The sequence below is a fragment of the Martes martes genome, assembly GCF_963455335.1.
Source record: "Martes martes genome assembly, chromosome: 8".
Taxonomy (NCBI): Eukaryota; Metazoa; Chordata; class Mammalia; order Carnivora; family Mustelidae; genus Martes; species Martes martes.
The window spans coordinates 83,642,867-83,670,534 of NC_137895.1; positions in this window are offsets into that span (position 1 = coordinate 83,642,867).

Here is a 27,668-nt window from a genome sequence, read left to right on the forward strand (position 1 = left end):
GGAAGATTATTTTCCTGTCCTTTATTTTACTGAGTGTGCAGGCCTTTGAGGATACAAGCTTCGGTCATGATTTCATTTCCAGCTTCCTACATTGCATACAGCAAGGGTTTGCTTCCTGTTCTAGTATAGTCTTCTGAAGTCTCTTATTTACTGAGATCTGCAAACACTCCCTAAAAAACACAGTGTTAGTAATGGATTGTCATCTTGTTTTTCAGCTTTTTATGTTGTTGTTTTTTTCTCCACTGAGTGTTTTCTTTATTTTCTTGAAAGCTCAGCAAGCATTTGATAGAATTTAAAACATATTTTATATAGCATTGTTAGGCTTTATAGTTGTGGATGTGGGGAGGGATGGAAAGGTGGTTCAGAAATGGAAATCCTTTCCCAAATCTTTTTATATATTGGGATATAGTTTATATTCAGTGGAATTTACTCTTTCTAGTGCAGTTCTATTTGACAAATATATATAGTCATGTAATCATCACTGCACTCAAGACACATATCCCCAAATTCCATCGTCTGTCATCTCAAAAAATTCCCTCATGGCTCTATGTAGATTATTTAGTCAACTCTTCCATCTACCCCCAAACCATGGCAGTCACTGAACTGTTTTCTGTACCAATACTTTTGCCATCTCGAGAATGTCATGTAAATAGAATTATATAACACACAGCCTTTTGAGTCTGCCTTCTTTTATTCAGCATAATGTATTTGAGATTCACCCATGTTGTGTGTATCAATAGTTTTTTTCCTTTTTGTTTCTGAGTAGTATTTCACTGTATGATGTACCACAGTTTGTTTATCCATTCATCATTTGGAGGTATTCACTACTATTCAAAATGTCAGTTTTGGGTGATTATGAATAAAGCTGCCATAAATATCTGCATACAAGTTTTTGTGTGAGTATTGTTTTCAACGCCCCTGAATGGAAACCTAGGAGTAAGATTTCTAGGTGGTATATTAAGTGCTGAAATTTATGAGACACTGACAAATTATTTTGCAAGAAGTTGTACCTTTTACATTCTCACTAGCAGTATATAAGAAATATGAGAGTTCCACTTTGTATTATTTCTTTCTCAGCACTAGGTATTTTAGATTTTAACTTTTTCTACAATTCTAATAAATAAATGGTATGTTCAAATTGTGATTTTATTTGCATTTCCATAAGGACTAATGATGACAAACTTTTTTTTTTTTTTTGAACTTTGCCACCTATATATTTTCTTTGGAAAAATATCTATCAACTATTTTGCATGTTTAAAAAATTCATTTGTTTTCTTCTTATTTAGTTCTGAGCATTATTGATATATTTTGGATCCAAGTCATTTCTCATATATGTGCTTTGCAAATGTTTTCTCCCAGTTTGTGTGTGTGTGTGTGTGTGTGTGTGTGTGTGTGTGTGTGTGTTTCATTCTCTTAATAGTGACTTTCAGAGAGCAAAATTTTAAATTTTGATAAAGTTCACTTAATTTTTTTCTTTTATGGATTATACTTTTAGTGTCACAGTTAGGAAAACTTTGCCAAAACCAAGACCAAAAGAATTTTTTTTTTAAAAGATTTTATTTATATTTGACAGATAGAGAGCACAAGTAGGCAGAGAGGCAGGCAGAGAGAGAGAGAGAGAGAGAGAGAGAAGGAAGCAGGCTCCCTACAGAGCGGAGAGCCAGATGTGGGGCTCGATCCCAGGACCCTGGGATCATGACCTGAGCCGAAGGCAGAGGCTTTAACCCACTGAGCCACCCAGGCGCCCCGAAGATCAAAAGAATTTTTGCCTATGTTTTCTTCTGGAAGTTTGGTCATTTTACATGATACATTTAGGTCTATGACTCATTTCGAGTTAATTTTTTTATAGGGTACATGATGAGGGTTCAAGTTTGTTTTGCATATGTATGTTCAATTTTCTGTGTCATTTCTTGAAAAGATCTTTTCCTTATTGAATTAACTTTGCACCTTGTTGAAAATAAACTGGGCATATATATGAGGATCTATTTCAAAAATTTATTCCATTCCACAGATTTATAGGTCTTTTTGTCAATACCACATAATCTTTGTTACTGTAGTTCTATAGTGGATCTTGAAATCAGGTAATGTGAGTCCTCCAATTTTGTTGTTGTTCTTCTTTTTAATTAACTGACTCTATATTTAAGAGCAGTTTTAGGTTTACAGAAAAATGAACATAAGATACAAATAATTCCCACATACCCTCTAACTCTTAACCTCACCTACCCAGTTTCCTTTATTATGAACATTTTGCATTGGTGCAGTGCATTTGTTCTAATTGGTAAGCCAATATCAATATATTAACTAAAATCTATTGTTTACATTAGGATTCGCTCTGTGTGTGCACATCCTATAGGTTTTGAAAAACGTATAATGGCATATATCTACCTTCAAGCATCATACAGCATAGCTTCCCTGTCCTCTAAAACACCTGTGTCCCACCTGTTCTTGCCTCCCTCTCTCCCCCTGAACTCCTGGCAACAACTGATTTTTTAAAAAATTGTCTCCACAATTAATACATACATACCATACAGTTGGAATCATATAATATGTACCATTTCCAGATTGGCTTATTTCACTTACTAATATGCATGTAAGAACCTCCATGACTTTTTGTGGCTTGGTAGCTCATTTCTTTTTATCACTGAGTAATATTATTGTATGGATATACCACAGTTTTTTTTATCCATTCACCCACTGAAGGACTCAGCAATTATGAATAAAGCTGCTATAAACATTTGTCTACAGTTCATATTTCATTTGGGTAAATACCAAGGAGTATAATTGCCAGATCATAAGGAAAGAGTATGTTTAGTTTTGTGAGAAATTGCTAAACTGTCTTTCATATTGGCTGTATCATTTTGCATTCCCACCAGTAGTGAATTAGAGTTCCTTTTGTTCCATATGCTCATTAATATTTGGTGTTGTCAGTGTTTTGGATTTTAGCCATTTTAATGGATGTGTAGTGGTATCTCATTGTTGTTTTAATTTATAGTGCCCTAATGACATATGATACTGAGCATCTTTTGTATGCTTACTTGCCATCTGTATATCTTCTTTGATAAGATCAGATCTTATCTGATAAGATCTGATAAGTTCAGATCTTTTGCCTATTTTTAAAATCAGATTGTTTATTTTAATATTGTTGAGTTTTAAGAGTTCTTTGTATAATTTAGATACCAGTCCTTTATCAGATATATGTTTTGCAAACATTTTCTCCTAGTTTTTGGCTTGTTTCATTCTCTGCATTTTGCATAGCAAAATTTTTTAATTTTAATGAAATCAATTTATCAATTTTTTATTTTATGCACTGTTGGAACACACCCCAGATCCTCACCAATGTGACTGGGGTCCTGTCAAATCCTGTGAGTAAACTCCAGGAGATGGAGGGCAAGAGTCTTCCTGGGCCAATGCCCGGAATAAACATGGGAGGATCCCTGGAGTGTTTTCCTGTCCTCCTTTAGATAGGTCTGATAAGTGTGGAGAATCCTTAACTTGCTCTTATCATTTAAAGCTAAGAGATATTGTCATTTAAAGCTAAGAGATAATCGTTGTTCACTTGTCTCACTTGATTGCCTGCAGATAAATCACATCTCACCCGAAGCGCAGGGCCTGCCCGGAAATCTATATCCTGTTTGTAATTGGATCTTGTGGAAGGTATAAAAGAAGTGATTGTAATAAAGACATCTACTGATCATCAGTGGGTAGTTCCCCCATCATTTTGGCTCCAATCACCAGAATCCCCACCTCGTGAACGTGACAATGCATGATGATTTTGATATTGTATCTAAAAAGTCATTGCCAAACCCAGGGTTGCATAGATTTTCTCCAATATCATTTTCTAGGAGTTTTATAGTTTCATGTTTTACATTCAGCTCTATGATCTATTTTTGAATTAATTTTTGTGAAAGATGGGGCATCTGGGTGACTCAGTTGTTAAGCATCTGCCTTTGGCTCAGGTTATGACCCCAGGATCCTGGATGGAGCCCGCATCAGGCTCCCTGCTCAGAGCAAGCCTGCTTCTCCCCCTCCTTCTGCTCCCCCTGCTGTGCTCTGTCAAATAAATTCTTTAAAAATTTTTTTTGTGAAAGATGTAAGATATGTTTATTATTTTTTTTTAGTATGTGTATGTCCAGTTTTTAAAACACCATTTGTTGAAAAGACAATACTTTCTCCATTGAGTTGCTTTTGCCCCTTTGACTATTACTTGACTATATTTCTCTGGGTCTATATCTGGGTTCTGTCTTATGTTCCATTGATCAATTTGTCTGGTTTTTTTTGTTGTTGTTGTTGTTTCTTTTTATTTTGTTTTTATTTGTTTTCTTTTGGCCAATGTTATACTGTCTGGATTAATGCAGATTTATTTTAAGTCTTAAAGTTGAGTATTGTCAGTCCTCCAATTTTGTTTTTCTCCTCCAACATTGTGTTGGCTGTTCTGTGCCTTTTGCTTTTCCATGCAATTTAAATAACTTGCTGGGTTCTTTTCAAATTTGTTTTAGATACTTTAGTTCCTTTGCATTCCCATGTATATTTTAGAATCAGATTTATGATTTCTACAAAAATCCTTCTAGTTTTTTGAGATTCTATTGAATCTATATGATAAGGGAACAGAAGGCTAACTGAGGACAAAGCAAAAGCTGACACCCTGCAATCTTCCCCCACCCCCACTCCTGGGTGGGACATATGTGACATTCTTTAGGAATCTTCCAACTATCTTAATGTTAATACCTTGCTAGGGGAAAAGACCTTGACAATGACAAGGCCTCAAGGCATCTGGTATCTTATAAGTCCTCTTTAGCATATGAAAGTTTTTTTTTTTTAAGATTATTTATTTATTCAACAGAGATCACAAGTAGGCAGAGAGGCAGGCAGAGAGAGGGAGAGGAGGAAGCAAGGTCCCCACTGAGCAGAGAGCCCAATGCAGGCTTGATCCCAGGACCCTGAGATCATGACCTGAGCCGAAGGCAGAGGCTTTAACCCACTGAGCCACCCAGGTGCCCCAGCATATGAAAGTTCTATTGAAACCTCCCTTTTCCTTACCTCCCCCAACACCATCATACATAAATTACCACACCTCACAACCCCAGGGCAGCAGCTCTTTCTGCCCATGGGTCCTGTCCCCAAGCTTTAATAAACCACCATTTTGCACCAAAGATATCTCAAGAATTCTTTTTTGGTCATTGGCTCTGGACTCCACCCCACTGAACCTTGCCTATATTCTAAAACTTCATCATTTGGTGCCCAACGTGGGGCTTTGAATCTTTACATTTGGACTCTGAGCTTCAGTGCAAAATTGGTGAGTACTTTCTCTCCTCTTCCTTTAGTCTCATTTCAGGGGCTTTTCAAGGAGTATGGTCTTATTGGAACATTTCACCTCGATTGCTCAGGCTGCAATCCTCTAGCCCGTGTCTACTCTACGGGAAGGAGAAAGTCTGCCTTTTGGCTGGAAGTTAGTACCCTGGCCAGAATGGTAATAAGACCCAGAAACATCATGCCCTCTCTCTATCCTTATTCTTATATAAAGTTGTCTGTCTTGGGCACGGGACAGCCACCTAAGTCACCAGGATGGCTGCCAATCTTAAGACTCCTGTTTGATCTAATGTGATTCCCTCCACATCCCTGGTCTAGCTGTTTCTGGCCATGGTACCTCCACTGGGAGCCAGCCGAAACCAATACCTGACTGAATTAAAACCCAACTGGGGATGGTTTCCTAGGGAAGTTGGTTGTAAGGACCATGTGTGTGGAAATGTAGCTTAGACCATGATGGATTTCAGTCTTTACTGTTTCCTGTCAGTGTCCTCTACTAACTACTTAGAGCTACAAAATTGAGTAATTTCCCCTTGCCAACCTTTTCTAGTATTTTCCATGGGTTAAAATAGCAAAACAGTACACAACCTTCAGGACAGATGATGGCATGGCATGGCATGGTATTTTAGTCCATTCATCAGGTACCCATCAGCAGCCTAGGATGCGATGGGGTAAGGGAGGGGCGCCGGCACCCCTCCAGGGCCTTTTACAGCAGGAATGCCTTCCCAGGGAAGGCAGGATCATGGTCAATAGAGATGTTTTGTTTGGGGGATGCCTCTGGTCGCTTTTGACACATGGGAACATCAAACGTATCCTGCGTGGGACAACACCCAGGAGTCAGGGGGATTTGGTAATGGACCTTCTTTACTTTTCTGGGAGCATGGCCTCAGTAGGCTTCTTTGGTTCCCAAGGACTCTATCTCAGAGTGCCTTTTAACCCACTGGAAATAATTTGGATTGCAAAACCTAGGAATGACAGAGCTCCTGTAACACTGCATGGCCTCAGTGGGATCTGTCAGATCTCCTCTGCAGGAAACGGGACAAATGGACCAAGACACTCATTGATCATACCTAGGCCTTCATTGCTCGACACCAGGACCCTGACCTAAGGGCCTTTTGCAGAATGTGTTTGCCCAAGTAAGCCTGGCTAGTAAACTCCCTCCTGACATATTGGATGAGAATTATCTAAGTAAGAATTATCTAAGTAAGCCTCCTCCTAGTAAACACAGGTTGCTGGAGGATATGCAGGCCATCCCTAGCAAAGGGGACTCTAACTTTATCTCTCTCTGTTCCTCCTAACAGATGTGGAGGATCCTCCCTTACTCATTTCCCATGTTAATGGCTATAACTGGAGCCAACTGGGGTTAGTCTAACTCGAGACAGAGACTTTAAGGAATATTCCCAAGCAGCTGCCCAAACTCCCTTTGTTTCAGGGAAATTCCCTGTTTTCTCTGGCCCGATGTGGACTGCCTAGCCCCTCCCCCCTTGTTGGCAGGAAAACATAGCTTCTGCTCCTGTTGGGTCTGAAGAGCTCTAAAATTGGGAATCCTTTCTCTGCCTTCTGGCAGCACTTTGTTTCTTCTGTCTCTCTCTTGTCCTGTTTCTGCAACCAATTTGGGTGTGTCCTGTGTAACTGGCCTCTAGACCATCTTTGGTGCCTCCTGCACCATGGCTCCTTCTCTCTTCACTGTCAAAGAGCAAGAAGAGCACCCCTGGACCTAACACACCCCACTCCAGATTTCCCCACCTGTGTCTCAGGTAAACACTGAAAATGTTGTGGGCCCAGGTGGAATGTAAATCAGTATTTAAACTAAGTTAAGTTTGTTGGTTTAATTAAGATAGACATGTCTTTGAATTTACATCAGTAAATGTGAAACTTTTATTCCATCTAGGTTTACTGAAGGTCAAATAAGCTCATGTTATCTCTGTTGAAACTTGTTAGCAAAGTGATGACTAAACTTATGGCTCATTGTCTGTCTCAAAGTTTACATGGGTAATTGTTGAGATAGCTTTCAAAGTCTTTGGTAACCTGATAGTTTAAAGTTTTGCTTGGATGAATGAAATTAAATTCATTGGACATCTAGGTCTTTCAAATAGGATGAAATCCTAAGTCATTAATTACTGGACATAGGTTTGTGCTTTTGACTTACTGCAAAGAAACTAAGAATATTTAAATCTGTGGGTAAACATGTTTTGTGCTTAACTGGTTCATAAATTTGTCATCTAAAGAATTCTGTTGTAACATTCACAATTGGTTAATAACTGACTAGAGACTAAGGTGTTTCTAAAAGTACAAAATTCTGCTAACTGTAACTAAGACTGATGGAAATAAGGCAAACAACTCTGTATGTGGAAAAGTAGGAGATATGTAAGAAAGATAAGGAATGGGAATGCATATTGTTGAAGATAAGAGAAAATTTTGTTCTAATGCAAAGAAGTTGTAGAAGGTTTATGATGGAAAAACTTGGGAAAGGAATTTTAGGCATGGTCAGGATAGACTAAGATTAAAACAAATAGGTTTTAAAGTGCACTGGTATAAGGCTGAAATTCTCTCTGTTCAAAAAGACAAAGTTTTCTTAAATTAATTGATCTGCTGTTAAGAAGAAAATGTTAACAGTTGCTTCCTCTTTCCCTGTCCAGAAAAACCATTTCCCACATTTTGCCTTTATCAGGTCTTTAACATCCCTAATTATATTTAGGCATGTGTTTTAAAATTTTATAAGATTTTGGCAAATGTTGACAAGATTTAAATTGTAAATGAAACCTCTTTAACTCATTAGGCTTTTCCTTGGTATGCTAAGTTACTCAGGAAGTACTGCTAAACAAATGATAAGCCTTGGGTTACTTTTGGGTAAATGTTATAACTATTCTAGGGGTTCTATGCATTTCCTAAAGTTTTAATGTTTTGATAATGTCATCACTTGATATTTTAATTATTGAATTGTTATATGTCAGTGGGTCACAGGATAACTGAGTTTCCTTGTCTACAGTATCATAGTGAGCCCTTGAATCAGATCATTAACAATGTCCATTTCTGAGTTTTTGTTCTAATTCTCTTATAAAATGAGTTTTATCTTCAAGGAGATTCATAAAAAGGACTTTCAGGACAACACAGGTATTCAATATCTTTAAGATCAGAACTGAAATGAGTAAGAATTTCTAGAACTAACTAAAGCTGCATTCAAACTAAACCAGAATTAGTAACATGGGACTAAACGAACTAAGAGATTATAGTGTTGTATCTGTTAGTGTTGTGTCTCATTTTAAACACTGCTGATTCTCTAATGTTTACTCTCCTACATGAAGGAAAATTTTACTTAGTATCTGTGACTTAGAGAAATGTAAAAATATTCATTTGTAAACAAATCAAAGCATTCAACTTTTCTATCTAAACCCTCTGAAACTCAAAAGGTCTCAGGAAGTATTCCTTCTTCCATGGCAACAGTCATTTGCATAAGTTCAATCAGAATCTGTTCTCCCTGTAACCGAACACTTTTGGAAACATTGGTTGTTTTACCAAGGCTTTGACTGGAATGTCATATTTGAGAAAGACATGCATAGACTCAGATACGACCAGATAGCTTTAAGGAACTAAGGTTGACTTTATGAAACCTAGAGCCATAAAGCCCCTTGGAACTGTTGGCCTGATACCTTGCTTACAGAGTTCCCAGCAGCCTCACCAGGTGAGTAAAGAATGTCACTTCCTGGCAAGTGCAGGAACCTCAGGATACTTTGGGAACTCATTAAGAGGAATCTGCCCAAATCTACAGGTATTGCAGGCATGTCTGATGGCAAGTACTTGGCTTGGCTTCTGGCCTGGAGAGGGTGCTAAAAGTTCAGCCTACAGATTCCTTATAAGAAGTTCCAGCAAAGCAGATTGTAAAAGATCTATATGATCATTCACTGTTCTTGCTGATCTTATGTAAATAATTAGGTCAAATCTGTTTGAACTGGACTTGTTTTTCAAATAAATTAGTCCTAATTTGGCTATCTCTGGAAATGAGGGTTATTTTAGAGAGAAAAATTGTTTCAATAACACACCTTTGTGGATGTTAAGTTCTAGATTTGATTATTCTTAAATGTTTGTTGTTTACCTAAGCTAGACAACTTGAGGTAAACTTCAGAGAAGTTGTACAATAGCTCCTTTAGACAATCTTCTTGCTTTTTATTCTGTGGGGATAATAACAGGACCCCATGGCACATGATTAAACAACTGGAAAATGGGATTGATTCCTCAACAATTGTATAAATTAACTATCACCTTGACCAATTCTGTGTGGCGGGAATGAAATTGTCTAAAAGCCAGAAGCATACGCCACCCCATGGGATTAACTATCAACTTGTGGAGATAATAGATGACCTCATTTTCTTTATGATTGGATTGGATGATGCATGTGGGACTCCCCTTTTCTCTTGATAAGTTTTCTCCCACTTGCCAGTGATCTTTTGTAATTAGGATATTTTTAAGGCTGGACCACTCAAAAAGGCCTTCTTAATGGTTTCACCCCTTAGTTATAATTATCCTAGAAGCCACCTCTATTGAGGTACAATTGCAAACAAAGGCTTTAGCTAAGCATAGAACAGCTCTCCTCATATAAAGACCCTCAAAGCTCACCATGGGACAGTTCCTGAATGTAAGGACTTCTCATCAGGTCCAGAGTGTCTTAGAAACCAAAGGCCACCAATGGATGATGGAGGCCAGCTTACTAAATACCAGGTTACACTTACAGATATGCCTGAAATAATACTTAACCTGTCAGACTTTAAACCCATCTACCCTTACACCTGGACCTGACCATTGTACTTCTCTATAGAGCATAACTGTTCAGAGGTTATTGATCTTGCTTACTCTAGTTGACCAGATTTAAGATGCCCCTATTAAAAATACAAATGACAGTTGGTTTACTGATGACAATAGTTTCCATAAAAATTTTTTTAAAAGGTGGGTATGCCATAGTGCTCACTAGGACTTTGCAATTGCCAAAGCCTTAAGAATTAATACTAATACTGACTCCAAATATGCTTTCCTAGTCCTACATGTCCATGGAGCAGTTTGGAAGAAAAGGGGATTATTATCAAGCCATAACTCCACAATCAAATACAGTCCTAAAATTATTACTCTTCTTAAGGCTGTACCCCTACCAAAAGAGATAGCTGTAATTCACTTTAACGGATGTTAAAGGATATGACCTTAGGAACCAACAAAAGCAATATAGGGTTTACACCAGGCCACTGATTTGGGAAAAAAGGCCATGGAGGTGACAAAAACTTCTTGAAGGAAAATTGTCCCTAGGTTTGGACTCCCTTGGTCCCTACAAAGTAATAGTGGACTGCCTTTGTTATGCATTAAAAAGATGGCCCTCCAAAACTGAATAGCTCTTGATATCTTGACTGCAGTTACAGAAACCCAGAATTGGGAGGACTGTCTCTGAACGGGACCCAATGGTTATATGGCTCTAACTTGTGCTCATGGCTTCCCCCAGGCTGGATAGGCCACTGTACTCCAGGTTTTGCCTGGAATCACAGATGCACTATTAAAACCATTACCAACCTGGCCAACCTTCCAAAACTTAAAACAATGGTCAACTTGTTCTGTGTCTCATTGGTATGACCAACTGACATCCATTTTTGTTCCCCCTTTGGAAATGGAGGATGTTTGGCACATGGAAGCTCTTACTAAGTACATGGTCAGCCCTAAATGACCCTCAAAGTAGCATGTCTCTATTAAAATGTTATGGTAATACAAATGTGAAACAGCTTTACAAAATAGAATGGCATTGGATGTTTTAACTGCTCCACAAGGTGGAAGTTGTGCTACCACAAAAACAAATTACTATATTTATGTTCCAGATTATCACGAAATATTTCTTGGGTTTTGACATACTCAAATTAGCACTTTAAACAGTCCCTCTCTCCTTTAATGATTGATTAAACTATTGGACTGGAAAAGGGTTTTTTGTCAACTAGCAAAAAACGTATTTGAGCTTCATTTTCTTTTTGTTACACTAATCATGTTTTGCTGTTTTTTTCCATGTTTCCTCACCTGGCGTCAACTCCTTCGCTGCCATAACTTCCACAGATGGTCCTTTCCACTTGGGAAGATCACCTGAGCAGTCTCCCCTGGGTTCAGCTGCCTCTGTCTTTCATAGCTCCCCTACACATTCCCCAACTGTCCAGTGTTGACCCGAGTAGGTAGGGACAACTCTATGCCCCTATTTAGCAGGAAGAAGTTCCAGAAGATGAGACCTTGCACCTTCAATAACCTTAAAGATTTAAGGGTCAAAATTGTCCAGAGGGGAAATGATGACGGAACAGAAGGCTGGCTGAGGACAAAGCAAAAGCTGACACCCTGCAATCTTCCCCCACCCCCACTCCTGGGTGGGACATATGTGACATTCTTTAGGAATCTTCCAACTATCTTAATGTTAATAACTTGCTAGGGGAAAAAACCTTGACAATGACAAGGCCTCAAGGCATCTGGTATCTTGTAAGTCCTCTTTAGCATACGAAAGTTCTATTGAAACCTCCCTTTTCCTTACCTTCCCCAACACCATCATACATAAATTACCACCCCTCACAACCTCAGGGCCGCAATTCTTTCTGCCCACGGGTCCTGTCCCCATGCTTTAGTAAACTACCATTTTGCACCAAAGATGTCTTAAGAATTCTTTCTTGGTCATCAGCTCTGGACTCCACTCCACTGAACCTCACCTATATTCCAAAACTTCATTTAGATCAGTCTTGGGAGAACTGACACTTTAACAATGTTTAGTTTCTAATTCCTGAATCTAATTCCTGAACACAATATAGATTTCCATTTTTGCTTTTACTTCTTTCCTCAGCATTTTATAGTTTTTATCATAAAGATCCTACATACATTATATTAGAATAATAATTCAGTATTTCATTTTTTTGAAGATTTTATTTTTTTTAAGATTTTTTTGAAGATTTGAAGATTTTTAAGATTTTTTGAAGATTTTAGTTATTTGTGATAAGAGAGAGTGAGTGCGAGCATACAAGCAGGGGAGCAGCAGACAGAGGGAGAAGCAGGCTTCCCACTGAGCAAGGATCCCAATGCAGGACTCAATCCCAGGGACCCTGGGATCATGACCTGAGCGGAATGCAGAAGCATAACTGCTGAGCCACCCAGGCATCCCTAGTATTTCATGTCTTTTGGTGCTATTGTAATTGGCACTATTTAAGTTTCAAGCTTAGTTATTCATAGCTAGTATATAGAGATACAACTGGTTTTGTATATTGACCTTGCTGAACTCACTTATTTTGTAGAGTCTTTGAGATTTTTCTGTCAACAACCCTGTCATTTGTGAATAGAGACAGTTTACATTTACTGCATTCCAATCTGTACTTTTTCAGAGGTACCAATATCTGTACTCTCCCTCCTTCTATTTCCTTTTCTTTTTTTTTATGCCTTTTTCTTTAGTATTATTCACTTTCTGAGACTTCCTGTATGATGAGTAAGAGCAGTAATAATAGATGTTTTGGCCTTTTCTCAATCTTAATGTGAAAAGATTTAGTCTTTCACCATTATGAGATTAGCCACGGGTTAAAAATTAGTTTTCAGGGGATCCTGGGTGGCTCAGTCGGTTAAGTGCCTGCCTTCGGCTCAGGTCATGATCTCAGGGTCCTGGGATCAAGCCCTACATCTGGCTCTCAGCTCAGTGGGGATCCTGCTTCCCCCACTCTCTCTTCCTGCCTCTCTGCCTACTTGTGATCTCTCTCTGTCAAATAAATAAATAGATTTTAAAAAAATAATTTATTTTCAGATGCTCTTTATCAGTTTAGAGAAGTTCCCTTCTACTCAAAGTTGCTGAGATATCTTTTTTTTTTTTTAAGATATTTTTTATGTATTTGACAGAGAGAGAGAGAGAAAGAAAGAGAGAGAGGTCACAAGTAGGCAGAGAGGGAGGGGGAAGCAGGCTCCCTGCTGAGCAGAGAGCCCGATGCGGGGCTTGATCCCAGGACCCTGCGATCATGACCTGATCCGAAGACAGAGGCTTTAACCCACTGAGCCACCCAGGTGCCCCTGCTGAGATATCTTATAATGACTATTGAATTTTGTCAAATGCCTTTCTTCATTTATTGAGATAACTATATGGTTTTACTTCTAAAATCCATTATGAATTTCCATTATGAAATCCATGGTGAATTTCGTCAATTTTTTTGTGTTGAACTTACCTTGTATTCCTGGAATAAATCTCACTTGGTTTGTGACGTACTGTCTTTTTTATATAATGCTGTATTCTAATTGCTAATACTTTTTCTTGAAGATTTTTCTATCTACGTTCACAAGGGGTATTGGTCTGTAGTTTTCTTTTTTTGTAGTCCTTGTCTCATTTTTTATATTCTGGCCTTTAAAGAGTTGAAAAGTATTCTTTCATTTTCAATTTTCTGGAAGAATTTATAAAGAATTGGCATTATTTTTTCCTTAAATATTTGGTAGAGTTAATCAGTAAACACCTATGGGCCTGTTTTCTTTGGTGGAATGTTTTCAACTATGAATTTATGTAATATATATAACTTTTCATGTTATTGATTTTTTTCAGTAATATTTGGTAGTTTGTGTTTCCCAAGGGATTTTTCTATTTCATTTGTTGAATTTTGTAAGCACAAAATTTTAGTATTTATTATCCTCTTTTTAAATTTTGATTAGTTTTTATTTAAAGTACAGTTAGTTAACATACAGTGTAATATTAGTTTCAGGTGTAAATATAGTGATTCAACACTTCCATACAACACCCAGTGTTCATCACAAGTGCACTCCTTAATCCCCATCACCTATTTAACCCATCCTCCCCCAACCAGCCTCCATTCTGGTAACCATCAGTTTGTTCTCTATAGCTAAGAGTCTGTTTCTTGTTTTGTTTCTCTCTCTCCCTCTCTTTTGCCCTTTCTCATTTGTTTTATTTCTTAAATTCTACACATAAGTGAAATCATATGGTATGTGTCTTTCTCTGACACACTTATTACTTAGCATTATACCCTCTAGCTCCATGCATGTGACTGCAAAGGCCAAGATTTCATTATTTTTTATGGCTGAGTAACAGTCCACTACATACACACAGACACACACCACCACCACCACCACCACCACCACCTCTTCTTTCCATTCATCAGTCAATGAACACTTGGCTCTTTCCATAGTTTGGCTATTGTAGATAATGTTGCTATAAATATTGGGATGCTTGCATCCCTTTGGATTAGTATTTGTTTTCTTTGGGTAAATACCTACTACTGTAATTGGTGGATCCTATCTTTAATTTTGTGAGGAAAACTCCATACTGTTTTCCAGAGTGGCTGCACCAGCTTACATTCCCACCAACAGTGCAAAAGTGTTCCCTTTTCTCCACATTCTCACCAATGTCTGTGGTTTCTTGTGTTTTTTATATTTTATATTTTTATATTTTTATATTTTATATTTTATATTCACATTCTGACAAGTGTGAGATGATATTTCATTGTGCTTTTGGTTTGCATTTCTCTGATGATCAGTAATGTTGAGCATCTTTTCATGTGTCCATTGGTCATTTGTAAGTCTTCTTTAGAAAAATGACTATTCAGGTCTTCTGGCCATTTTTTAATTAGCTTATTTGTTATTTGGGTGTTAAGTTGGTAAGTTCTTTACTTTCTTTTTTTTTTTTTTTTGGATATTAACCCTTTATCAGATATGTCATTTGAAACATTTTCTCCCATTCCAAAGGCTGCCTTTTACTTTTGTTGATTGCTTCCTTTGCTGTGCAGAAGCTTTTTATCCTGATGCATTCCTAATAGTTTATTTTTGTTTTCGTCTCCCTTGCCTCAGGAGACATATCTAGAAAGAAAGAGTTCCTATGGCCAATGTCAAAGAAGTTACTGCTTATGATCTCTTCTAGGATTTTTATGTTTTTAGGTCTCACATTTAGGTCTTTCATCCATTTTGAATTATTATTTTTTTTTTGTATGATGTAAGAAAGTGGTATAGCTTCATTCTTTCACATGTGCTATCCAGTTTTCCAAACACCTATTTTTTTAAGAGACTGTTTTTCTTTCATTCAATATTCTTTCTTATTTGGTCAAAGATTAATTGACATTTCTGGGTCTTCTATTCCGTTCCTTTGATCTATGTGTCTATATTTGTGCTAGTACCACACTCTTGATTACTACAGCTTTGTAATGTAACTTGAAGTCTGTAATTGTGGTGTCTCCAGCTTTGCTTTTCTTTTTCAAGGTTGCTTCAGCTATTTGGGCTCTTTTGTGGTTCCATATAAATTTAAGGATTATTTCTTCTAGCTCTGTGAAAAATGCTGTTGGCATTTTGATAGGGCTTATATTAAATGTGTAGAATGCTGTGGGTATTGTGAGAGAGGAAGATGATGGCAGAGTAGGAGGAGCCTGGGCTCACCTGGTCCCAGGAGCACAACTAGATAACTATCAAATCATCTTAAATACCCTAGAAACCAACCCTCTATTATCTTAATACTTGTGGTATATTTTAAGAAAGTATTGTAGCATCTGTAATGAAATTTCCTATTTAATTTCTGATATTGAAAATGTGTGTCTTCTTCAATTTTCTTTGTCTGACTAGACATTTATTAATTTTGTTGAATTTTGAAAGAACCAGGTTTTTGTTTCATTGATTTTATTGTTTTTGTTTTGAATTTCATTATTCTTTTTAGTAATGGATCAGTTATTTAATAAAGTTTTTTGCAAGAAATTTAAAGACCAACTTTAAAAAATTTTTTAAATTTAAATTAGCCAACATATATTACATCATTAGTTTCAGATGTAGTGTTCAATCATTTATCAGTTGCATATAACACCCAGTACTCATCACATCATGTGTCCTCCTTAATGCCCATCACCAATTATCACATCCCCCTACTCAGCTCCCCTCCAGCATCCCTCAGTTTGTTTCCTGTAGTTAAGTCTCTCATGGGTTTTCTCCCTGTCTGATGACTTCCCATTCAGTTTTCCCTCCCTTCCCCTATGATCCACTGCACTGTTTCTTATATTCCACACATGAGTGAAACCATATAATTGTCTTTCTCTGACTTATTTTGCTCAGCATAATAACCTCCAGTCCCACCCACTATTCATCCTTTCTGATGGCTGAGTAATATTATATAATATTATAATATATATACCACATCTTCTTTATCCATTCATCTGTCAATACACATCTTGGTTCTTTCCAGTTTGGCTATTGTGGACATTGCTGTTATGAACACTGGGGTGCAGGTGCCCCTTGGGAGCAATATATTTGTATCTTTGGGGTAATTACCTAGTAGTGCAGTTGCTGGGTCATGGAATAGCTCTGTTTTTAACTTCTTGAGGAACGTCCATACTGTTTCCGGAATGGCTATACCAGCTTGCATTCCCACCAACAGTGTAAGAGGGTTCTCCTTTCTCTGCATCCTTGCCAACATTTGTTGTTTCCTGTCTTGTTAATTGTAACCAATATGACTGGTGAGAGGTGATATCTCATTGTGGTTTTGCTTTGTATTTCCCTTATGCCAAGTGATGTGGAGCATTGTTTTCATGTGTCTGTTGGCCATTTGGATGTCTTCTTTGGGGAAATGTCTGTTCATGTCTTCTGCCCATTTCTTGACTGGATTATGTTTTTTGGGTGTTGAGTTTGATAAGTTCTTTATAGATCTTGAATACTAACCTTTTATCCATAATGTCATTTGCAAATATCTTCTCCCATTCTGTAGGTTGTCTTCTAGTTTTGTTGACTGTTTCCTTTGCTATGCATAAGTTTTTATCTTGATGAAGTCCCAATAGTTCAGTTTTGGTTTTGTTTCCATTGTCTTTGCAGATGTGTCTACCAAGATGTTGCTGCAGCTGAGGTTGAAGAGGTTGCTGCTGTGTTCTCCTCTAGGATTTTGATGGATTCCTGTCTCACATTGAGGTCTTTAATCCATTTTGAGTTTATTTTTGTGTTTGGTGTAAGAAAATGGTCCAGTTTCATTCTTCTACATGTGGCTGTCCAATTTCTCAGCACCTTTTGTTGAAGAGGCTCTCCTTTTTCCATTGGATGTTCTTTCCTGCTTTGTCGAAGATTAATTGACCACAGAGTCAAAGGTCCATTTCTGGGGTCTCTATTCTGTTCCATTGATGTATGTGTGTGTTTTTTGTGCCAGTACCATACTGTCTTCATGATTACAGCTTTGTAATATAGCTTGAAGCCTGGCATTATGATGCCACCAGCTTTGGTTTTCTTCTTCAACATTACTTTGATTTTGGATAAGGATTATACTGAATGTGTAGATGGCTCTGGGTAGCATAGATATTTTAACAATATTTATTCTTCCAATCCATTAGCATGGAATATTTTTCCATTTCTTTAGTCTTCTCCATTTCCTTGAAACAACTTTTTATGACAGAGCCAGACACCTAGCCCATATTCATTCTCACCCTTATTTTTTGGCAAATTCGTGGTCTTGCTTAGTGTAGCAATGTGCTCAGATGAAAAAAATTTTTTTTAGGATTCCTTGCATATAGAGATGGTCATATGACTAAGTCCTTACCAGTGAGATATAAGCAGAAGTTTCTGGGTGGACTACCTTTAAGAGAGGTAGGAGCTGACTCTGATGGTTTTTGCCCCTTGCTTACTCTCCCCTTCTCCGGTCTCCCCTTTTCTTGGTGTCGAATGAAGATATGGTCACTGGGATCCAGAAGCTCTTTTGCAACTGTGAGAAGACCCTGAGGATGAGAGCACACTATTACTCCTGCTCACATTTTATTGGTCAAAGACATGATCAAGTCCAGATTCATGTGACAATGGATAGGAATTATTATATTTCAAGGAGAGAGAAGCTAGTCTATAAAACCAGTCTATAAAATTGCTCATTCCATAAACCTAGGAGTCATCTTTGATCTCTCCATTTTCCTCACTCTTCACATCTAATCAATCAGGAAGTCCTGTTGAATCTGTTGTTAACGTACATACAGAATTCATACATTTTTCTCTCTGTCACCCTAATCCAAGATACCATCACTACTTTCCCTCACTGTTTTAAGAGTGATCTTAAAATGCAAATCAGTTTGTTTTGTTCATTCACTTAAAAAATGACTTTATAGGGTACCTGGTAGCTCAGTCGGTTAAGTGTCCCACTCTTGATTTTAGCTCAAGTCATGATCTGAGGGACATGAGATGGAGCCTGTTGGAGATTCTCCCTCCCTCTCTCTTTGCTCCTCCCCCCAATTCATGTGGTCTCTTTCCTAAAAAAAAAAATATTGCATTTAGAATAAAATTTGAATTCCTAATAATAGCATTAAAGGCTATCATCCTCCCTCTGCCTATCTCTAATCTCATCTAATTGTGGTTTCTTCTTCATTCACTATATTTGGGATGCATGAGTCTTATTTCAGAAACCTGAACTTTCTAAGCTTTCCTATTTTACTGCCTTTAGATATGTTGTTACATCTTCTTTTTTATGTTGTTATATCATTCTAGAATGTTCTTTCCTTAATTTCTGCCATGTCTAGCTCATTCTCACCTCTTAAATCTTTTTTAATGTATAATTTTCTCAAATCAGCCTTCCCTGATCCTCCTCTTTAAAGCTGGTCCCCTTGCTATTCTCTACCTAGCTCTTTGTTGGATTCTGTCATAACTCTTTTTTGTCTGTTTACTTACCTCCTCAAATAGAGTGTAAGCACCATGAAGACATGGGCCATTTCTGTTGTTCACTGTTGTATCCCCATACCTGGCCTTGACCCTGGTACTTTGTAGGTTTTAAACAAAATGTTGAATGAGTGAGTGAATGGATAAATGAGATAATGAAGGTCTGATACAGGACAGTGGCCATGGGTAAAAGGGGAAAGAACATTTGAAAATTTTAAGACACAGGTTAAATGTCCAGTCCTCTCTGAGGCCTCTCCTTATCTCTCTAGTCAGAAATCGAGTCTAATGTCCCATGGCTGAACATCCTCTAATTTCTGTTTGTGCCTTACTTGTGTCACTTAACATGCCCTACCTCTTACAGTGATTGTTTTTAATGACTTCTCTTTCCTGCCAGATTTTTACCTATCTTAATGCAAAGGCTACATTTTATTTATCTGTCTACCACAATGTGTAGCATTGGCACAAAGTAGACAGAATATATGTGTTGAATAAAAGAATGAGGGAATGATCTGAAAAATTCCCCGTTCTAGGGTAAGGGGAAGAGGTTTCCACAGATTGGGTACCTGAGTAGCTTCCCTGTGATTCAGCCTCTTGGGGAGAAGCCCATCCCACTTGGAAGTTTTCCAAACTCATTACAAAGGTTCTTTGTCCAGGGCATGAACTTGCCAAATTTCACTTTCTGAAGTAAACCAAAGGAAGATACAAATAATGGACTGATCTTCCAGATTTAATAATCTCAAGTAAAAGCCTGCTCTTCCCCCAGTGAATTATAATACATGACATTTAAGCATTTCTCAGCACATCCCAGTTAGGCCAATAGAAATGACTTTGAACTTCCAAACTTTGCTACCTGGGGAAGCCTGGTAATAGTGTTAAGCATACTCTAAGGAGGTACTTGGATCCCAGCCAGTCTCTGCCCAGGCTGAGCCCCTCATCCTCCCTCCTTCTCTGGTGTCTGTAGGAATAGACCTTAGGGAAGAAGGTAGAGTTGAACCTAAGTCTCAGTTAGGGCCTCATTAGCATTTGCTACTTAGGGATTTCCCAAAGTTCAATGTGGAAATCCCCACAGGCAGCTTTACTTTAGATCAATTAAGGTCAGCCTCAGATTTGCTTTTATTCTAAATAAGTCTCAAGAGGTTAGTTAGAAAGATGCCTACAGGAACTCCCCAAGTGACAGCCCAAAGAGAATCAGAAGCAGCAGGGATTTATTAAGAGTAAGCAAAGGGCACATGCCCAGGAGATGTCCCTACAGAACTTATTCCAAACATCTTGAGTAACCTGGCAACTCCAGGGCCAGCTGTCTCTGCTGTGTAAGTTAAGGAATGTCCCTGGAAGACCCTCTCTATTCCTACCCTAAATCTTTACCTTGCAGTCAGGAGAGTCTAATCTCTGACTTTGGGACATCTTTGTTTACAAGCACTTCTCTAATCTACACAAATCACCAATAGTCAGATTAAAACCCCTTCTAGATTGATTTGTTCTATCACATTGATTGATTTGCGAATATTGAACCATCCTTGTAACCCAGGGATGAATCCCACCTGGTCATGGTGGATAATCTTTTTAATGTGCTGTTGGATCCTGTTTGCTAGGATCTTGTTGAGAATCTTAGCATCCATATTCATCAGTGATATTGGTCTGAAATTCTCCTTTTTGGTAGGGTCTTTGCCTGGTTTAGGGATCAGGGTAATGCTGGCTTCATAAAAAGAGTCTGGAAGTTTTCCTTCTGCTTCAATTTTCTGAAACAGCTTCAGGAGAATAGGTATTATTTCTTCTTTGAAAGTTTGGTAGAATTCCCCAGGGAATCCATCAGGTCCTGGGCTCTTGTTTTTTGGGAGGGTTTTGATCACTGCTTCAATCTTGTTACTAGATATCGGTCTATTCAGGTTGTCAGTTTCTTCCTGGTTCAATTTTGGGAGTTTATAGTTTTCCAGGAATGTATCCAGCAATGGCCACGGTCACCAAACTGTGGAAAGAACCAAGATGCCCTTCAATGGATGAATGGATAAGGAAGATGTGGTCCATATACACTATGGAGTATTATGCCTCCATCAGAAAGGACGAATACCCAACTTTTGTAGCGACATGGACGGGACTGGAAGAGATTATGCTGAGTGAAATAAGCCAAGCAGAGAGAGTCAATTATCATATGGTTTCACTTATTTGTGGAGCATAACAAATAACATGGAGGACATGGGGAGATGGAGAGAAGAGAGTTGAGGGAAATTGGAAGGGGAGGTGAACCATGAAAGACTATGGACTCTGAAAATCAACCTGAGGGTTTTGAAGGGGCGGGGAGTGGGAAGTTGGGGGAACCAGGTGGTGGGTATTAGGGAGGGCACAGATTGCATGGAGCACTGGGTGTGGTGCAAAAACAATGAATACTGTTACGCTGAAAATAAAAATAATAATAATAATAATAATAATAAAACAAAACAAAAAAAACCCCTTCTGGAAACAAAACTTTCATCTCATCATACCCTGCATCACAGATTTTTTCCAATAACAAAACAAAAAGAACCCAAACAAAACAATTATTCAAAAGACAAACTGTGAAATATGGAAACACTTACATAATGGCATTTCATGCAGTCATTAAAATATTTATGATGAGTTCCTTACTCCATGAATAGCTACTTACCTATAATTTTAAGTGAAAAATCAGGATCAAGAATTCTATATATCATATAAAAAGCTCTGTAAAACCACATTTAGGCAAGGGATAAATGGAAAATACCAAAATGATAATCATGAAAGTATTATAGATACTATTTCCTAATTGTTATTTTTATTTTTTTCTATTGTTTTAACAGCATGTATTACTATCATAATCAGGAAAAAAACCCCACATTAAAATGGTAATGGAGCCATTTAGCATAGAGTTATGATGCCAGATGGCAAGGAAGCCCATGATGGAGACCATACAGATTATTTGCTAGGAACAGTGACCAGGGTGGAGAATGGATTTATAAGGGAAAAAGGAAACCATTCAGCACACTGGGTATTTATTTAGTGTCATGGGTGTTTGTATGCTTGGACTGAGATCTTGGTTCCTCCCTAGTAGTACAAGAGACCATCCTCATTTCCTTGCCATATGAACCTTCTAACTTTGCTTCACTGAAGCACATATGACAAAGGGAGAAAATGCCAGCCAGATGGGAGGAGAAGTCTCTTATAACCTAATCATGCAAGTGACATCCCATCATTTCTCCTGTATTATTTTCAGTAGGAGCAAGTCAGTAGGTCCCATCCATACTCAAAGGGAAGGAATTAAACACAAATGTGAATACTGCCCCCCCTTTATTCCAATAGATTCCTAATTTTGTTCCCTCTCTTCCTAATGATCAAATGTCCCAGGGGTAGTTGGGTCTCTTCCCAGCTCTAGGGGGTCAATCTTAATTAACCTGTACCAATCATGGTGATCTTATTTCCCTTGCCAAGAATTTTAAGTATAAGAGTATGACAAAACTCCAGTAAAAATATGTGAGGCTAATCTCCTGGTAGGCTTCTAGGAAGACTACCATCACTCTTTAAAAGGACATAAACACAGGGATACTTCCTGCTCCTCTGAATGTGTGAGGTCCAGAACTTTGTCAGCCATCTCGGAAGTAAGGGGCATCCAGATTAAGAAGGTAAACCAACATCAAGTGAGGACAGCAGAGCAGGAAGATTCAGAAAACACTTGGGCTTCTGAAGAAGTTACTGAGTTGCTGAATTACTCAACTCTGGGTCATCCAACTCTGTAGTCCTCATGCAATTTAATAATGTAGTCATTGTTTTGTCACTTTTGGTTGGATTTATATTACATGTCACTGAAAGTATTGCAACAGATAACAGTGTGCCTTATTTCTTAAATAGCATCTCTCACACCCAGAGTAACTCTTATTAAAGTCTGGGACAAGGGACACCTGGGTGGCTCAGTTGGTTAAGCTGCTGTCTTCGGCTCAGGTCATGATCCCAGGGTCCTGGGATCGAGTCCCGCATCGGGTTCCTTGCTCGGCAGCGAGCCTGCTTCTCTCGCTGCCTCTGCCTGCCTCTCTGCCTGCTTGTGTGTACTCTCTCTCTCTCTGGCAAATAAATAAAATATTTTTAAAAAAATTATAAAAGTCTGGGACCTTCAGCAAGTTATTTAATCTCTCTTTACTTCAGTTCAGTACCTACATCATATACCTCTTGTGAAGATTAAATACACTAATGTACATAAAGTAAACAATGCCTGACACATTATAATGGTGTAATAAATATGCAGTATTATTATTACTTATGTCAGACATTAAACTAGGCAAGTTACACAGTGATTATTTTCTTTCCAGGGAGGCAGACATTATCATTTTTATTTTACTGGTGAAAATATGAGATCAAGTGGATGAAATAATTTATTAAAAGTCACAGAATGATGATATTAAATAGAGACTGATATATCTCCATTTTATAGGAATGGAAATTTAGGTTTGGCCATATAACTAGTAAATAGGAGAGCCAGGATTTGAAGCCAGACATCTGAACTACAGAGGCAATGTTTTTAACCACTATTCTATGTACTATTTCTACAGATGGGTCATAATTTATTGAACCATTCCCCTGTTGTTGGATAGCTGGGATTCTAAACTTTAATTGTTACAAGTAAATGAAATGAACATCTTGTACAAATATCTTTCACACAGCTGAACAATGATTTCTGTATGATTAATCCCTAAAAGTGGAAGAAGGTCTTTTTTTTTTAATATCCAGCTGTGCCTTACATAATCAGAGGAGCAAAAATCAGAAATTAATAGAAACTTTTTAACATGCTCTAGAGCAAGGCATCTGAGCTGGGGAAGAGAGAGATCTTTGTGTATTTTCTAAACTGGACTTGGACATGCAAATTAGGAACAGATATGTGCTCCCAGTACCTACCCCTATCCTTAAAAATTTAGGACTTTTTTTTTAATACTACCTTGAGATTAAAGCAAGAGTGTGAAACAAAAAAATCAGAGGGGAACTCATGACAGGGCATCCCAGACCTGGGGCTGCTTGCTCTAGTCCTTTCTACAGCTACTCTCATTTTAAGCAGGTTCTTTCCCCTTTTCTTCCTCCAGATCTTCCCCTACCTTATTGGAAGGCAGTGATGTGAAGTGACTGAAGGGAGCTGTTCCAATGACAGGAAATACATGGCATTATCTAGAATTAACATTCATGGATGACATCATGATTTTGGATGTTGGTGTTAACTGTGTCATCCCTATTTGTTTATTCAATCCACAAATATACACAGAATGTCTATCATTTGCCAGGCAATGTTCTAAGAACCACAGATACATCAGTGAACAGGAGCCAATATTCCCTGTCCTGTAGAACTGTATTCTCTGACAAGGTGTTGAATACAGGACATGCCAATATACAGGTTCATTATGTCATCCATGAATATTAATACATTCAGAAATTCTCTTCTACCTCATTCCTGAAATTCTCTGTAGCCTTACCTGAGTCCCCAGAAATGTCCAAAATATTTTCCTCTCCAGCTAAACGATTCCTTCCTTAGATCCACTACTCCAAGCTTAACTTCTTCACCTGAGTCATGTCCTGCCCAAGGAAAATGCATAGCTCAATCCACTTCCATCAGGCTGTTAGCCCTACCATTGTCCAGAAACTATTTAGGCACAGCAAATTCATAAGCAAGTCCCCCATTTTCCCTTCTTAAGATTACTTTCTTTTTAAATAGGTAATATAGACATGTAATTTTGTCTCCAGCTTCCAGGTTTCCTTTGCCAGAGGAAACCACTGTTTCCACTTAGTTATTATTTCAGGGGGAAAAAATCACTGCATATGCAACTTGTGTTGAGTGGAATTATCTCTGTTGCTCCAGAGTCGGTGTCTAGTGCCTGTACTGAGGCAGAGGGGTATTGAAATCCTCATGTTCCGAAGACACACCACCACCAGCCACACTTGGAAGTCAGATACTCTCTCCAGGTTTAATAAGATTCAGACAAACCAGTTCTGCCATGCTCAACTACATACTCCACATTTCCCAATTCATGAATTCAAAAGACTGGGGAGAAGAGAGTAAGAAATTCTTAGAGTTGTGACAGCTTAGAAAAGCTTTATGACTTTTTTCTCCTTTCTCACAGAAGACAGGGAAGTTTCCTCTACTACCACACCAAGAAAAGTAAGGAGGGACTTTACAAGAAAATCCCCAGTAGGTTTTGGGGAGTGTATTTATAAACAGGAGGCAAGTATATAAATACCCAGCTGGATGCTCACAGAATGGTGAAATTGGTGATGCTGCCATCACAACCTCTTTGGGGTGTCTGTCATGTTTACATGTTCCTAAAGAGATGTGCCTACAATTTGCCTTGAAATATCTGGACATGAGGCTTGCTGGAGTAGCCTGAGCCAGTGGGGCAGTAAGGGGCAATGGAAGTGCAATGGTTGATTTTACATGTCAGTTTGCTTGGGTCACAGGATGCCCAGAATTATGGTTAAACATTAATTCTAGGTGTATCTGTGAGAGTGTTTCTAGAAGGAATTAGCCTTGGAATAGGTTGACTGAGTAAAGCAGATTACTCTTCCCAGTGTGGGTGGGCTTTAATTAATCTATTGAGGGGCTAACAAAGATTAAAAAGGCAGAGGAAGGAATTCATTCTCTGTCTGCTTTAGCTGTGGGAACAGTTTTCTCCTGTCCTTGGACTGTGGCCTTTTTCATTGGTGCTCTAGTTCTCAGGCCTTCGGACTCAGACTGCAACTACACACCAGTTTTCTTGGGTCTCCAGTTTGCAGAAGGCAGACTGTGGGACTTCTCAGCCTCCATAATCCTATGAGCCAATTCCTCATAAATCTCTTGAGTTATATACTAAACTACTAATCCTTATCCCAGCCTTCCCCAAAGGTAACTGTGGCCTTTTACCAGAGTTACTGTGCACTGGGGAAAAGGAAATTATTAGGCCTTTCAGAGACCACGGGACACTGTGAACGGACTCTGAATTGACACACATTCTAGGAGGCTCAAAATGTCACTGTGGTCTGCTAGTCAGAATAGGGGCTTACTGAGGTTAGGTGATCAATGGAATTTTAGCTCAGATTCACCTCACAGAGGGCATAGTGGGTCAACAAACCTATCCTGTGGTTATTTTTCCATTTCTAGAATGTATACTCAGCAGCAGGCAGAATCCTCACATTGGTTCCCTGAACTGTGGAGTGAGGGCTACTATGCTAGGAAATACCAGATAGAACTGTCTCTATTTAGGAAAATAGTAAATCAAAGGCAGTACCATACTCCTGGAAGGAATTTAAAGATTAGTGCCACCATCAAGAACCTGAAAGAAAGGGTGGCTGGGTGATGGACTTTGGGAAGGGTATGTGCTACAGTGAGAAAATAGGTAAATAAATAAATAAACAAACCTGAAAGATGAAGGGGTAGTGATTCCCACCACATCCCCATTCAACTCTGACCTATGTGATGGATCCAGAGAATAAAATGGATTATCATAAACTTAACCAGGTGGTGATTCCAACTGCAGCTGCTGTACCAGATGTGGTTTCACTGCTTGGCAAACTGACACAACCCTTGGTACCTGGTATGCACCTACTGATCTATCAAATGTTTTTCCCTTGATACCTTCTAGTAAATATCACCAGAATCAGTTTGATTTCAGCTGACAAGGCCAGCAATACACCTTCACTGTCTTAACTCAGAGATATATCAAGTCTGCAGACCAATGCCATAATTTAGTTCACATGGTTCTTTTTTTTTTTTTAATGTTATGTTAGTCACTATATGGTATGTCATTAGTTTTTGATGTAGTGTTCCAAGATTCATTGTTTACATATAACAACCAGTGTTCCATGCAATACATACCCATCATTGGGCCAATCCATCCCAACCCCTCTAAAACCCTCAGTTTGTTTCTCAGGGGGCACAGTCTCTCACGGTTCATCTCCCCCTCCATTCTCTCCCCCTTTATTTGTCCCTTCCTTCTAATGTCCTCCATGCTATTCTTTATGTTCCACAAGTAAGGGAAACCATATGATAATTGACTTTCTCTGCTTGACTTATTTTACTCAGCATAATCTCCTCCAGTCCCATCCATGTTGATGCAAAAGTTGGGTATTCATCCTTTCTGATGGCTGAGTAATATTCTGTTGTATATATGGACCACATCTTTATCCATTCATCTGCTGAAGGGCATCTCAGCTCTTTCCAGTTTAGCTATTGTGGACATTGTTGCTATGAACATTAGGTTACATATTGCCCTTCTTTTCACTACATCTGTATCTTTGGAGTAAAAACCCAGTAGTGCAATTGCTGGGTCATAGGGTAGCTCTATTTTTAATTTTTTGAGGAAACTCCACACTGTTTTCCAAAGTGGTTACACCAACTTGCATTCCCACCAACACTGTGGGAGGGTTCCCCTTTCTCCACATCCTCTCCAACATTTGTTGTTTCTTGCCTCGTTAATTTCGGCCATTGTAACTGGTGTAAGGGGGTACCTCAATGTGGTTTTGATTCGAATCTCCCTGATGGCTAGTGATGATGAACATTTTTTCATGTGTCTGGTAGCCATTTGTATGTCTTCTTTGGAGAAGTGTCTGTTCATGTCTTCTGCCCATTTTTTGACTTGATTATCTGTTTTTTGGGTGTTGAGTTTGAGAAGTTCTTTATAGATCTTGGATACTAGCCCTTTGTCTGTAGTGTCATTTGCAAATATCTACTCACATTCTGTGGGTTGCTTCTTTGTTTTGTTGACTGTTTCCTTTGTTGTGCA